The 16,280-nt window shown below is 37.9% G+C and overlaps 1 protein-coding gene across 1 annotated transcript in view; it reads left to right on the top strand.

The window, feature by feature from the left end:
* Positions 1-16,280, top strand: part of LOC115138223 (sodium/potassium/calcium exchanger 2-like) — a 166,780-nt gene that overhangs the window by 59,399 nt on the left and 91,101 nt on the right. The window lies entirely within an intron of this gene.

Here is a 16,280-nt window from a genome sequence, read left to right as displayed (position 1 = left end):
ACATGTTGTATTGTAGTGGTGTAATATAGTTGTATTATACATGTTGTATTGTAGTGGTGTAATATTATTGTATGGTGGTATTATACATGTTGTATTGTAGTGGTGTAATTACATTTACATTTACATTTAAGTCATTTAGCAGACGCTCTTATCCAGAGCGACTTACAAATTGGTGCATTCACCTTATGACCTCCAGTGGAACAGTAGTGCATCTAAATCTTTTCAGGGGGAGGGGGGGTGAGAGGGATTACTTTATCCTATCCTAATATAATATAATATTGTTGTATTATACATGTTGTATTGTAGTGGTGTAATATTGTTGTATGGTGGTATTATACATGTATTATACATGTTATACATGTTGTATTGTAGATGTGTAGTGTGTAATATTGTTGTATGGTGGTATTATACATGTTGTATTGTAGTGGTGTAATATTATTGTATGGTGGTCGCTCTGGATAAGAGCGTCTGCTAAATGACTTAAATGTAAATGTGGTATTATACATGTTGTATTGTAGTGGTGTAATATTGTTGTATAGTGGTATTATACATGTTGTATTGTAGATGTGTAGTGGTGTAATATTGTTGTATGGTGGTATTATACATGTTGTATTATAGATGTATAATGGTGTAATGTTGTGGTATTATACATGTTGTATTGTAGTGGTGTAATGTTGTGGTATTATACATGTTGTATTGTAGTGGTGTAATATTGTTGTATTATACATGTTGTATTGTAGTGGTGTAATATTGTTGTATTATACATGTTGTATTGTAGTGGTGTAATATTGTTGTATTATACATGTTGTATTGTAGTGGTGTAATATTGTTGTATTATACATGTTGTATTGTAGTGGTGTAATATTGTTGTATTATACATGTTGTATTGTAGTGGTGTAATATTGTTGTATTATACATGTTGTATTGTAGTGGTGTAATATTGTTGTATTATAGTGGTGTAATATTGTTGTATTATACATGTTGTATTGTAGATGTGTAGTGGTGTAATATTGTTGTATGGTGGTATTATACATGTTGTATTGTAGATGTGTAGTGGTGTAATATTGTTGTATGGTGGTATTATACATGTTGTATTGTAGATGTATAATGGTGTAATATTGTGGTATTATACATATTGTAGTGGTGTAATATTGTGGTATTATACATGTTGTATTGTAGTGGTGTAATATTGTTGTATTATACATGTTGTATTGTAGATGTGTAGTGGTGTAATATTGTTGTATGGCAGTATTATACATGTTGTATTGTAGTGGTGTAATATTGTTGTATTATACATGTTGTATTGTAGTGGTGTAATATTGTTGTATTATACATGTTGTATTGTAGATGTGTAGTGGTGTAATATTGTTGTATGGTGGTATTATACATGTTGTATTATAGTGGTGTAATATTGTTGTATGGTGGTATTATACATGTTGTATTGTAGTGGTGTAATATTGTTGTATTATACATGTTGTATTGTAGTGGTGTAATATTATTGTATGATGGTATTATACATGTTGTATTGTAGTGGTGTAATATTGTTGTATGGTGGTATTATGCATGTTGTATTGTATTTGTGTAGTGGTATTATACATGTTGTATTGTAGATGTGTAGTGGTGTAATATTGTTGTATTATACATGTTGTATTGTAGTGGTGTAATATTGTTGTATGGTGGTATTATACATGTTGTATTGTAGATGTGTAGTGTGTAATATTGTTGTATGGTGGTATTATACATGTTGTATTGTAGTGGTGTAATATTATTGTATGGTGGTCGCTCTGGATAAGAGCGTCTGCTAAATGACTTAAATGTAAATGTAAATGTGGTATTATACATGTTGTATTGTAGTGGTGTAATATTGTTGTATGGTGGTATTATACATGTTGTATTGTAGTGGTGTAATATTGTTGTATGGTGGTATTATACATGTTGTATTGTAGTGGTGTAATATTGTTGTATTATACATGTTGTATTGTAGTGGTGTAATATTGTTGTATGGTGGTATTATACATGTTGTATTGTAGATGTGTAGTGGTGTAATATTGTTGTATGGTGGTATTATGCATGTTGTATTGTAGTGGTGTAATATTGTTGTATGATGGTATTATACATGTTGTATTGTAGTGGTGTAATATTGTTGTATGGTGGTATTATGCATGTTGTATTGTAGTGGTGTAATATTGTTGTATGATGGTATTATACATGTTGTATTGTAGATGTGTAATATTGTTATATGATGGTATTAGACATGTTGTATTGTAGATGTGTAATATTGTTATATGATGGTATTAGACATGTTGTATTATAGTGGTGTAATATTGTTGTATGGTGGTATTATGCATGTTGTATTGTAGTGGTGTAATATTGTTGTATTATACATGTTGTATTGTAGTGGTGTAGTGGTGTAATATTGTTGTATGATGGTATTATACATGTTGTATTGTAGATGTGTAGTGGTGTAATATTGTTGTATGATGGTATTATACATGTTGTATTGTAGATGTGTAGTGGTGTAATATTGTTGCATTATACATGTTGTATTGTAGTGGTGTAATATTGTTGTATTATACATGTTGTATTGTAGTGGTGTAATATTATTGTATGGTGGTATTATACATGTTGTATTGTAGATGTGTAGTGGTGTAATATTGTTGTATTATACATGTTGTATTGTAGTGGTGTAATATTGTTGTATGGTGGTATTATACATGTTGTATTGTAGATGTGTAGTGTGTAATATTGTTGTATGGTGGTATTATACATGTTGTATTGTAGTGGTGTAATATTATTGTATGGTGGTCGCTCTGGATAAGAGCGTCTGCTAAATGACTTAAATGTAAATGTAAATGTGGTATTATACATGTTGTATTGTAGTGGTGTAATATTGTTGTATGGTGGTATTATACATGTTGTATTGTAGTGGTGTAATATTGTTGTATGGTGGTATTATACATGTTGTATTGTAGTGGTGTAATATTGTTGTATTATACATGTTGTATTGTAGTGGTGTAATATTGTTGTATTATACATGTTGTATTGTAGTGGTGTAATATTGTTGTATTATACATGTTGTATTGTAGTGGTGTAATATTATTGTATGGTGGTATTATACATGTTGTATTGTAGATGTGTAGTGTGTAATATTGTTGTATGGTGGTATTATACATGTTGTATTGTAGATGTGTAGTGGTGTAATATTGTTGTATTATACATGTTGTATTGTAGTGGTGTAATATTGTTGTATGGTGGTATTATACATGTTGTATTGTAGATGTGTAGTGGTGTAATATTGTTGTATGGTGGTATTATACATGTTGTATTGTAGATGTGTAGTGGTGTAATATTGTTGTATGGTGGTATTATACATGTTGTATTGTAGATGTATTATGGTGTAATATTTGTAAGTCGCTCTGGATAAGAGCATCTGCTAAATGACTTAAATGTAAATGTAAATGCACCTGAGGCACAACTTAGATCTTCTTCAGGTAGGGATATGTCAGGACAATGGCCCTGAATGATGATTGTGAAAGAATGAGCACTTAGTGTTCCAACCTGAACACCACATTTGAAATCCTTGAAGACTTCTGTTTTATCTCCCACTGACTTTGTTTATGCATTGAAATCACTGTCATTCCCATGTAGTTCAACCTCTTTTTTAGTAGTAGTAGTAGTGTTAATAGCAGGAACAACAACAGTAGTAGTATTAGTAGTAGGGCAATTCCACAATAATGGAATTACACTTTGAATCAGACTTTCCACTTCAAAATGTATACCAAACAAAAAGCATTGATTTAAAAGTTTAAACAATTTACACAGAAAATGTATTTCACAAAAACAAATTTACTGGAAAAACTGTAGATGCAAAGTTTGGTAACAGAATCACATTAAAATCTCCCGTTTTTTTAATGCAACCACCTCAGTTAAATATCTGCTCCAAATTAAGATTCAAAGATGTCTGCAGAAAGAATGGGGTGTCAGCTATGAGTTTTAAAAAAATGACTAATTGAACTACAGTAGGTGAAGTTTGCCACATTTGGTTGGTCTGCTACACCCTCAGTAACATTTGCTAAATATGTGAATGTGACCAATACATTGGATTTGGATTTTTATTTTATTTGGTCAAATCTGAAACAATAAGTTTTGACACTACAGTAGAGCAGAAAGAGAAAGATCAGTAAAAATGCTATAACTAATTGGTAGGTTTAGCTTCACTTGTTATTCTGTGAACATTCATTATCCCCCCCTCATAAGGGAGAGAAATTTGAAAATATCTTCAAGATGTGTGGGTTTTTGTTAATGGAATTACAAGGCAATGGTGCTTAAACTTATGGAAGGAAAATCATATCTCCAAAACTAAATGTTTGTTGATATTAGTTGGTAGGGGTCTTTACTTCGACATTGTGTTTTGATGTATTTCTATAACCTTTTAAGACTTTTGCTGGTAAGACCCCTTTTTCCATCTGTTTTGACCAGATATCAAAGCCATATATATATATATATACACTGCTCAAAAAAATAAAGGGAACACTAAAATAACATATCCTACATCTGAATGAATGAAATATTCTTATTAAATACTTTTTTCTTTACATAGTTGTATGTGCTGACAACAAAATCACACAAAAATTATCAATGGAAATCAAATGTATCAACCCATGGAGGTCTGGATTTGGAGTCAACTCAAAATTAAAGTGGAAAACCACACTACAGGCTGATCCAACTTTGATGGAATATCCTTAAAACAAGTCAAAATGAGGCTCAGTAGTGTGTGGCCTCCACGTGCCTGTATGACCTCCCTACAAGGCCTGGGCATGCTCCTGATAAGGTGGCGGATGGTCTCCTGAGGGATCTCCTCCCAGACCTGGACTAAAGCATCCGCCAACTCCTGGACAGTCTGTGGTGCAACGTGGCGTTGGTGGATGTGCTCAATTGGATTCAGGTCTGGGGAACGGGCGGGCCAGTCCATAGCATCAATGCCTTCCTCTTGCAGGAACTGCTGACACACTCCAGCCACATGAGGTCTAGCATTGTCTTGCATTAGGAGGAACCCAGGGCCAACCGCACCAGCATATGGTCTCACAAGGGGTCTGAGGATCTCATCTCGGTACCTAATGGCAGTCAGGCTACCTCTGGCAAGCACATGGAGGGCTGTGCGGCCCCCCAAAGAAATGCCACCCCACACCATGACTGACCCACCGCCAAACCGGTCATGCTGGAGGCAGCAGAATGTTGCAGGCAGCAGAACGTTCTCCACGGCGTCTCCAGACTCTGTCACGTCTGTCACATGTGCTCAGTGTGAACCTGCTTTCATCTGTGAAGAGCACAGGGCGCCAGTGGCGAATTTGCCAATCTTGGTGTTCTCTGGCAAATGCCATACGTCCTGTACGGTGTTGGGCTGTAAGCACAACCCCCACCTGTGGACGTCGGGCCCTCATACCACCCTCATGGAGTCTGTTTCTGACCGTTTGAGCAGACATATGCACATTTGTGGCCTGCTGGAGGTAATTTTGCAGGGCTCTGGCAGTGCTCCTCCTGCTCCTCCTTGCACAAAGGTGGAGGTAGCGGTCCTGCTGCTGGGTTGTTGCCCTCCTACGACCTCCTCCACGTCTCCTGATGTACTGGCCTTTCTCCTGGTAGCGCCTCCATGCTCTGGACAGACACAGCAAACGTTCTTGCCACAGCTCGCATTGATGTGTCATCCTGGATGAGCTGCAATACCTGAGCCACTTGTGTGGGTTGCAGACTCCGTCTCATGCTACCACTAGAGGGAAAGCACCGCCAGCATTCAAAAGTGACCAAAACATCAGCCAGGAAGCATAGGAACTGAGAAGTGGTCTGTGGTCACCACCTGCAGAACCACTCCTTGATTGGGGGTGTCTTGCTAATTGCCTATAATTTCCACCTGTTGTCTATTCCAGTTGCACAACAGCATGTGACATTTATTGTCTAGCAGTGTTTCCTTCTAAGTGGACAGTTTGATTTCACAGAAGTGTGATTGACTTGGAGTTACATTGTGTTGTTTAAGTGTTCCCTTTATTTTTTTGAGCAGTGATATATATATATATATAAAGCATACACACATACAGTGGCAAGAAAAATTATGCGAACCCTTTGGAATTACCTGGATTTCTGCATAAATTGGTCATAAATTTTGATCTGATTCTCATCTAAGTCACAACAGACAAACACAGTCTGTTTAAACTAATAACATAAACAATTATACATGCCTATTGAACACGCCGTGTAAACAATCACAGTGCAGGGTGGAAAAGTATGTGAACTCTTGGATTTAATAACTGGTTGACCCATTTTCTGTAGTTGCGGATCAGACCTGTGCAGGAAGATTTTTGGACCATTCCTCTTTACAAAACTGTTTCAGTTCAGCAATATTCTTGGGATGTCTGGTGTGAACCGCTCTCTTGAGGTCATGCCACAGCATCGCAATTGGGTTGAAGTCAGGACTCTGACAGGGCCACTCCAGAAGGCGGACTTTCTTCTGTTGTTGATTTACTTCTGTGTTTTGGGTCATTGTCCTGTTGCATCACTCAACTTCGGTTGAGCTTCAATTGGTAGACAGATATCCTTACATTCTCCAGCAAAATGTATTGATTAACTTGGGATTTCGTTTTCCCACAATGATAGCAAGTTGTCCAGGTCCTGAGGCAGCCCCAAACCATGATGCTCCCTCCACCATACTTTATAGTTGGGATAAGTTTTTGATGTTGGTGTGCTGTGCCTTTTTTTCTCCACACATAGTGTTGTGTGTTCCTTGCAAACAACTCAACAGTAGTTTTATCCTTCCATAGAATATTTTGCCAGTAGTGAAAATCCAGTTGCACTTTTGCAAACTTCAGACATGCAGCAATGTTTTTTTAGACAGCAGTGGCTTCTTCTGTGGTGTCCTCCCATGAACACCATTCCTGTTTAGTGTTTTACGTATTGTAGACTCATCAACAGAGATGTGAACATGTTCCAGATATTTCTCTAAGTCTTTAGCAGACACTCTAGGATTCTTCTTAAACTCATTGAACATTCTGCGCTGTGGTCTTGCAGTGATCTTTCCCTTACGGCCAAACCCTAAGGATAGTAGTAACAGTGATGAACTTTCTCCATTTATAGACAATTTGTCTTACCGTGGACTGATGAACATCAAGGCTTTTAGAGATACTTTTGTAACCCTTTCCAACTTTATGCAAGTAAAAATGCTTTATCTTAGGTCCTACGAGATCTCTTTTGTTCAAGGAATGGTTTATATCAGGCAATGCTTCTTGTGAATAGCAAACTCCAATTTTGTGAGTGTTTTAATTAGGGCTAGGCAGCTCTAACCAACATCTTTAATCTCATCTAATTGATTGGACTCAGGTTAGCTGACTCCTGACTCCAATTAGCTTTTGGAGAAGTAATTAGCCTAGGTGCTCACATACTTTTTCCAACCTACACTGTGGATGTTTAAATTATGTATTCAGTATAGACAAGAAAATACAATCATTTGTGTGTTCTTAGTTTAAGCACACCGTGTTTGTCTATTGTGACTTAGATGACGATCAAATATCATTTGATGACCAATTTATGCAGAAATCCAGGTAATTCCAAAGGGTTCACATACTTTTTCTTGCCACTGTGTATGCCTTCATTTAAAAAAAGATATAGACTGTTAGCTTTTATTTGACACCCAATTTGACATGCTCATATGAACTTCATATGTTGGTGCTCATGGGTCCTTTTAGATGGAAATGTCCAGTAGCAGTGGTGGGAAAAGTATCCAATTGTCATACATAAAAGCAAAGATACCTTAATAGAAAATGACTCAGATAAAAGTAAAAGTCACCCAGTAAAATTCTAGTTGAGTAAATGTCTAAAAGTATGTCTAGAATATTTAAAATGTATTTAAGTATCAAAGTAAATGAAATAGCTACACACTTATCAACAGAACATCCCTGGTCATCCCTACGGCCTCTGATCTGGCGGACTCATTAAAACACACATGCTTCGTTTGTAAATTGTATCTGAATGTTGGATTGTGCCCCTGGCTATCCATGAATTTAAAAAACAAGAACATGGTGACATATGGTTCGCTTAATATTAGACTCTCCAAAATTACTTAATTAGTACTTTAAAGTATTTTACACCACTGCCCAGTAGTAATAGTAATAGTTGTATAAAGTGTTATTATCCCTTAGGTGCAAGTAGGTTTTGCAGCAGAATCATCCATAAAAACAGCAACATCAACCAATTTATTGCCTGTGAACTAATATACTAATACAGTTCATACTGATCAATAAATGTATTTGCTTGAAGCATGCATTTGTGAAAATGACACAGTGTTATTTATCTGGCCTCCAATCAACAAGAGCTGCCTGATTGGAGGGAGAGCAATTTGGATTAGTTCTGTGGGCATGTGGAGCATTGCCTTGTGGGAAATCAATGATGTGGCATCTCCTGTAATTAGTTGTGCTTTTTAGAAAATTGAAGGGGCTACTAATTAGCAAGTGGGTAGCTTTTTGACTTGTTGTGCCTTTCCTTGAAGATCATTATTATTATCTTCTCAAGGCAAATCTAAGAAGCCTTGTGGCAGAGGCGAAAAACAGCTCAGTCTTGCTGCTCAACAGCTTCATGCCTACGTGTGTAGTTTAATGTGTATATTTTATTTTGATATGTATAGGTGTGCTAAACAGGGCTCATCTGGAAAATAGACCTTGGTCTCAGCGTTGACTCGCTGTCAAAATAAGGGTTAAATAAAATAAAAAATGCAGATGCAGCGCATCTAGATAGTTCTTATGCATCCTCTGAAACACAACTCAACTCAGCCGCACTGCTTCTTGACACAATGCCCATCCAACCCTGAAGCCAGCCGCACTAATGTGTCGGAGGCAACACTGTACACATGGCGACCGTGTCAGCGTGCACTGCGCCCGGCCCGCCACAAGAGTCGCTAGTGCCGGCCAAACCCGGACGACGCTGGGCCAATTGTGCGCAGCCCCATGGGCCTCCCGGTCACGGCCGGCTGTGACAGCCAGCCTGGAGTCGAACCCAGAATCTCTAGTGGCACACTGTGCCACTCGGGAGGCCCTTCTTTCCATTTTTTAATAATGGATTTAATGGTGCTCCATGGAATATTCAAGTTTCTTTTTTTATAACCCAACCCTGATCTGTACTTCTCCACAACTTTGTCCCTGTCCTGTTTGGAGAGCTCCTTGGTCTTCATGGTGCCGCTTGCTTGGTGGTGCAGTCCCTGGGGCATTTCAGGACAGGTGTATATACAGTGCCTTGCGAAAGTATTCGGCCCCCTTGAACTTTGCGACCTTTTGCCACATTTCAGGCTTCAAACATAAAGATATAAAACTGTATCCTCACTGAACTTCTGGAGAGAGTTTGCTGCACTGAAAGTAAAGGGGCCTGAATAATTTTGCACGCCCAATTTTTCAGTTTTTGATTTGTTAAAAAAGTTTGAAATATCCAATAAATGTCATTCCACTTCATGATTGTGTCCCACTTGTTGTTGATTCTTCACAAAAAAATACAGTTTTATATCTTTATGTTTGAAGCCTGAAATGTGGCAAAAGGTCGCAAAGTTCAACGGGGCCGAATACTTTCGCAAGGCACTGTATACTGAGATCATGTGACAGATCATGTGACACTTCGATTGCACACAGGTAGACTTGATTTAACTAATTATGTGACTTCTGAAGGTTGCATCAGATCATATTTAGGGGCTTCATAGCAAAGGGAGTGAATACGCACGCACCACTTTTCCATTTTTTTTATACAAGTATTTTTTTTTCACTTCACCAATTTGGACTATCTTGTGTATGTCCGTTACATGAAATCCAAATAAAAATATATTTAAATTACAGGTTGTAATGCAACAAAATAGGAAACTCGCCAAGAGGGATGAATACTTTTGTAAGGCACTGAAGTGACAAAAAAATTACCTACAGTTGCATAAATCGTTCAATCCACATTTTGGTTTCCATGCTGTGTGTATTGGTCCATTTCTCTGTAACATTCTTTGTTGAAACCAGGCCAGGAATAGAATATAACTGGAGGGTGCTTACTTTCAAAATGATCACTTGTTGGCGATCAAAAATCCTTATTGCCTTAAATTAGGGAGCTGGTTGATTGAAACAAACTTTCTTTTGCACTGATCCGGGTTGTAATATGTGTTGAGTTTATCAATAACCTGATTAAGTGTATGCACACTTTTACGATTAACTGTTCTGTGCTGTACTTTCCAACACTGTTGAATATTAACTGACTGTAAATACACTTTATAACATCCAGAACAACTTTTACTTCTTCACCCAGCTCTTTTTTGGAAGACACAAAATAAGAACATAGGCTATTGGCCATTTGTGTCATTGGATTCGTCTGTAATTATGGAGATGCTTTTTCATTTGTTTTATTTCTTGACTTCAGATGGCGGTCTATTGCACAGTTTATTTTTTAGTCTAAGGTATTGTAATAGTTTTACAGCATATACTGTATTGTTACCTGCAACAAGCACCCCAGCAGGGTATTGACACTTTATTTTTCAAGCGATATTCTGATCTTGAATTAGCCTATCTATTCTTTTCTTTGTACTTCCATGGTTGGTTTCACTGACTTTCCCTTTTAACTGCCCCTAATTTACTCATTTTTACAATTTCCGATGACCAGAGATTGAGGTTGTTGGAGAGGATCAGCGTAAGCAAAGTGAGGTGTAGAATCACGAATCTACAAATACTACACAAACCGACATTGATTGATTAATTGATTGGAGACACTAGCGGGATAATGCTGTAAATACACAGTGCCCTCATTTAATTGCCCAAAACACAGAACCCTATACATGGTATCAGAAACCAGCAGCCTTCCAGCTGTCAGTTCAGTTCCAATCTTGTGTCGCACGGCCCCGTGCTTGAACCAGCAAACGGAAGTCCTCCTCCCTAACCTCTAGGCTACTGCTGTCCCACGAGCTAATCCCCTCATATTTGAATGAGTGGATGTGAAATTCAGATTACTACGATTCTTCTACTTTTAGGACTTTTAATGGATAGCAGAAGTTGCACAGGAGGAACAGGAGGTCAGTTTTACACATAATAATCCATAATCCGTTTCCAGGAATGATCCTGATGTGACATTACATAAGAACTGGGACCAGAGCTGTCGGGATTAGCACGCACAGTGACTCCAGAGGACATGCTAATCTCCCTATGTGATTATTAGTCATGATATTTAACACTGGCTTAATGAGCAAAGCAGTATTATCTGGCATATTTTCCTGTTCCATCTGCCTCTCTGGGTTTCCTTTAACAAAGGTACAGAGAATTTAAGTGGATTTATTCTAAATCAGGGATTATTCAACAGATATGGAATGACTAAGGAAGGTTTTAGCAGTTCAGTCCTGACAAATCTGGACTAAAAGGGAGCTCTAGGTCCTTTTGTTAGATAAAATGTTTGGGTGTTGGAACCCTGTGATGGGGATGCTCATTCGATCCTCGCATGAGCCCTACACACTTCTACTCCCTCGATTCCAGCCATACTAAACAAGCGGATCACGGTCTTTGAGGTCTTGGCTGATTTCTTTAGATTTTCCCATGATGTCAAGCAATGAGGCACTGAGTTTGAAGGTAGGCCTTGAAATACATCCACAGGTGCACCTCCAATTGACTCAAATGATGTCAATTAGCCTATCAGAAGCTTCTAAAGCCATGACATAATTTTCTGGAATTTTCCAAGCTGTTTAAAGGCACAGTCAATTTAGTGTATGTAAACTTCTGACCCAGTGGAATTGTGATACAGTGAATTATAAGTGAAATAATTTGTCTGTAAACAATTGTTGGAAAAATGACTTGTGTCGTGCACAAAGTAGATGTCCTAACCGATTTGCCAAAACTATAGTTTGTTAATTAACAAGAAATTTGTGGAGTGGTTGAAAAATGAGTTTTAATGACTCCAACCTAAGTGTATGTAAACTTCCGACTTCAACTGTAGGTTTCATTTACAAATGCACCTTGTATATACAACATAAATATACACATTTTACCCAAACTATGCTGAAAAAAAATATAAACGCAACATGCAACAATTTAAGTTACAGTTCATATAAGGACATCAGTCAATTTAAATAAATTCATTAGACCCTAATCTATGGATTTCATATGACTGGACAGGGACGCAGCCATGGTTGGGTCTTGGAGGGCATAGGCCCACCCACTTTGGAGCCAGACCCATCCAATCAGAATGAGTTTTTCTCCACAAAAGGGCTTTATTACAGACAGAACTATTTTAGAGTGGCCTTTTCCCCAGCACAATATGTGCAGTGTGTGTTGTCCGTGTATGTTCCAATCTATATACGCCTAAAATTAGGTGTAATGATCATGCTGTTCAATCAGCTTCTTGATTTGACACACCTGTCAGGTGGAGAAATGCTCATTAACAGGGATGTAAACAAATATGTGCACATCATTTTAGAGAAATAAACTTTTTGGGCATATGGAACATTTCAGGGATCTTTTATTTCAGCTCATGAAACGTAACAACATGTGGAAAAAATCAAGGTGTCTGAATATTTTCCAAATGCAATTTATATACAGTACCGGTCAAAAGTTACTCATTCAATGATTTTTCTTTATTTTTACTATTTTCTACGTTGTAGAATAGTAGTGAAGACAAACTATGATAACACATATGGAATCATGTAGTAACCAAAAAAACATTCAAAATATAAAAAGTAGCCACATTTGCCTTGATGACAGCTTTGCACGCTCTTGGCATTCTCTCAACCAACTTCACCTGCAATGCTTTTCCAACAGTCTTGAAGGAGTTCCCACATATGCTGAGCACATGTTGGCTGCTTTTCCTTCACTCTTGCGGTTCAACTCATCCCAAACCATCTCAATTGGGTTGAGGTCAGGTGATTGTGAAGGCCAGGTCATCTGATGCAGCACTCCATCACTCTCCTTGGTCAAATAGCCCTTACCTGTAGGTGTGTTGGGTCATTGTGCTGTTGAAAAACAAAGGAAAGTCCCACTAAGCGCAAACCAGATGGGATGGTGAATTGCTGCAGAATGCTGTGCAGGTTAAGTGTGCCTTGAATTCTAAATAAATCACTGACAGTGTCACCAGCAAAGCACCCCCACACCATCACACCTCCTCCTCCCTGCTTCACGGTGGGAACCACACATGTGGAGATCGTTCGTTTACCTACTCTACGTCTGACAAAAACATGGTGTTTGGAACCAGAAATCTCTAATTTGGAGTCATCAGACCAAAGGACAGTTTTCCACCTGTCTACTGTCCTTTGTTCGTGTTTCTTCGCGCAAGCAAGTCTCTTCTTCTTCTCCGTTAGTCGTGGTTTCTTTTTAGCAATCCGACCATGAAGGCCTGATTCACGCAGTCTCCTCTAAACAGTTGATGTTGAGATGCCTGTTACTTGGAATAATTATTTCATAGTTTTGATGTAAAAATAAATAAAAATCCTTGAATGAGTAGGTGTGTCCAAACATTTGACTGGTACTGTACATTTTACCCAACTCATTCATTTTCTGAATGAGTTGGGTAATGCGTCTAGTCTGTATCTTACTTGTTGATATTCAATGGCCAATCACAGTCTCCGTGGATTAATAAATAGGTGAAAATAAATGGATAAGAAACTATTCCATTAATTTGCCTGAAATCATCCCACAGGCACATTTCTAAGGATAATTTTTTCAATTTTCGCCTAAAATGACATACCCAAATCTAACTGCCTGTAGCTCAGGCCCTGAAGCAAGGATATGCATTATTATTGGTACTATTAGAAGGGAAACACTTTGAAGTCTGTTGAAATGTGAAAGGAGTGTAGGAGAATATAACACAATAGATCTGATTAAAGATAATACAAAGAAAAAAACAACTGTTCTGTTGTATTTTTATTTTATACCATCATATTTGAAATGCAAGAGAAAGGCCATAATGTATTATTCCAGCACAGGTGCAATTTAGATTTGCAGTGTATTGTGCAACGTTTTAGACTGATCCAACGAACCATTGCATTTCTGTTCAAAATGTTGTATCAAGACTGCCCAAATGTGCCTAATTTGTTTATTAACAACTTTTCATGTTCAAAATTGTCCACTCTCCTCAAACAATAGCATGGTATTTCACTGTAATAGCTACTGTAAATTGGACAGTGCAGTTAGATTAACAAGAATTTAAGCTTCCTGCCAATATCAGATATGTCTATGTCCTGGGAAATGTTATTTTTACTTACAACCTCATGCTAAACGCATTAGCCTATGTTAGCGTAACCGTCCCGCGGAACAAATTGTAGCCTGTATCCTTGTGGTAAAAAAAGTAGCTTAAACATTTGTGTAAATCGTTCACTCCCTATTTTTTTTTGCATGTTTGTGTATAGGTCCAGGTCTAGGCAAAGGATAGAAGATATGAGGAGGGTGCTTAGGCTACTGTCAGGGTGCTTACTTTGATTAAAACAAACTTTGTTGGTGGACTGATCCGGGTTGTAATACGAGTTGAGTTTACACTGATTGTATAAAACATTAAGAACACTAATATTGCCCTCAGAACAGCCTCAATTTGTTAGGCATGGACTCTACAAGGTGTCGAAAGTGTTCCACAGGTATGCTGGCCCATGTTAACTCCAATGCTTCCCACAGTTGTGTCAAGTTGTCTGAATGTCCTTTGGGTGGTAGACCATTCTTGATACACACAGGAAATTGTTGAGTGTGAAAACCACAGCAGCGTTGCAGTTCTTGAAACAAACCGGTGTGCCTGGCACCTACTACCATACCCTGTTCAAAGGCACTTAAATCTTTTGTCTTTCCCATTCACCCTCGGAATGGCACACATACACAATCCATACACAATCTGGCCTGTTGTCCGGACCTCTGGCGGTCTCTATGGGGGTACCACAGGGTTGAATTCTCGGGCTGACTCTTTTCTCTGTATATATCATCGATGTCGCTCTTGCTTCTGGTGATTCCCTGATCCACCTCTATGCAGACGACACCATTCTGTATACATCTGGCCCTTCATTGTACACTATGTTAACTAACCTCCAAATGAGCTTCAATGCCATACAACACTCCTTCTGTGGCCTCCAACTGCTCTTAAACACTAGCAAAACCAAATGAATGCTTTTCAACCGTTCGCTGCCCGAATCCGCCCGCCCGACTAGCATCACTACTCTGGACTACTCTGGACTAGAGGTCGAGGTATGATTTTTCAACGCCGATACTGATTATTGGAGGACCAAAAAAGCTCGAACATCTCTGGAGAAATCTGAAAATAGCTGTATAGCGACGCTCCCCACCCAACCTGACAGAGCTTGAGAGGATCTGCAGAGAAGAATGGGAGAAACTCCCCAAATACAGGTGTGTCAAGCTTGTAGCGTCATACCCAAGAAGACTCAAGGCTGTAATCGCTGCCGATGGTGCTTCAACAAAGTACTGAGTAAAGGGTCTGAATACTTATGTAAATGTAATATTTCTGTATTTTTTTTAAAGTAATTTGCTAACATTTCTAAAAACCTGTTTTTGCTTTGTCATTATACGGTATTGTGTGTAGATTTGATGAGGAAACAAACTATTTAATTCATTTTAGAATAAGGCTGTAATATAACAATTTGTGGAAAAAGTCAGGGGGTCTTAATACTTTCTGAATGCACTGTATATCTGAATTTGTATCAATACTTTTGGTCCCCTAAAATGGGGAACTATGTACAAGAAGTTATGTAATTTCTAAATGGTTCACCAGATATGGATGAAAATACCCTCCAAATTAAAGCTGACAGTCTGCATTTTAACTTCATAGTCATTATATCATTTAATGTCCAAAGTGCGAGAGTACAGAGCCAAAATGGTCACTGTCCCAGTTCTTTTGGAGCCATCGTACATCCCCTGGTCATGTCAAAGGTCGGTTCTATTTTAATAGCTTGTATTAGAGAATTCTAGGCTTAACTTAACCTAGTAGAGGATTGGAATCTAGAAACCCGAGAGTCTGTTATGGGTTTACTCACCAAATTATGGCAGCCAAGTTGTGCATTGCTGTATGGCACTAATCAGGCTCAATGGTGAAGTACTGAAGGTGCATAAGGATGGAGGAATTCAGATATGACTGGGAATTAACAGGGACCTCACGATATGATTTTTATCACAATTCTTAGTTACTGATATGATATGTATTGCGATTCTCACAATTTTCACGATTCTATATGTATTGCGGTTCAATACGGCAATTTTATTGCAATTTCATGTTCCAAACATTTTGCTCATGGTATCGATTTTAATAAATCA

The sequence above is a fragment of the Oncorhynchus nerka genome, linkage group LG12 (assembly GCF_034236695.1).
Source record: "Oncorhynchus nerka isolate Pitt River linkage group LG12, Oner_Uvic_2.0, whole genome shotgun sequence".
Lineage (NCBI taxonomy): Eukaryota > Metazoa > Chordata > Actinopteri > Salmoniformes > Salmonidae > Oncorhynchus > Oncorhynchus nerka.
Note: the sequence above shows the minus strand (reverse complement) of the source record. Positions and strands in the feature narration are given on the sequence as shown.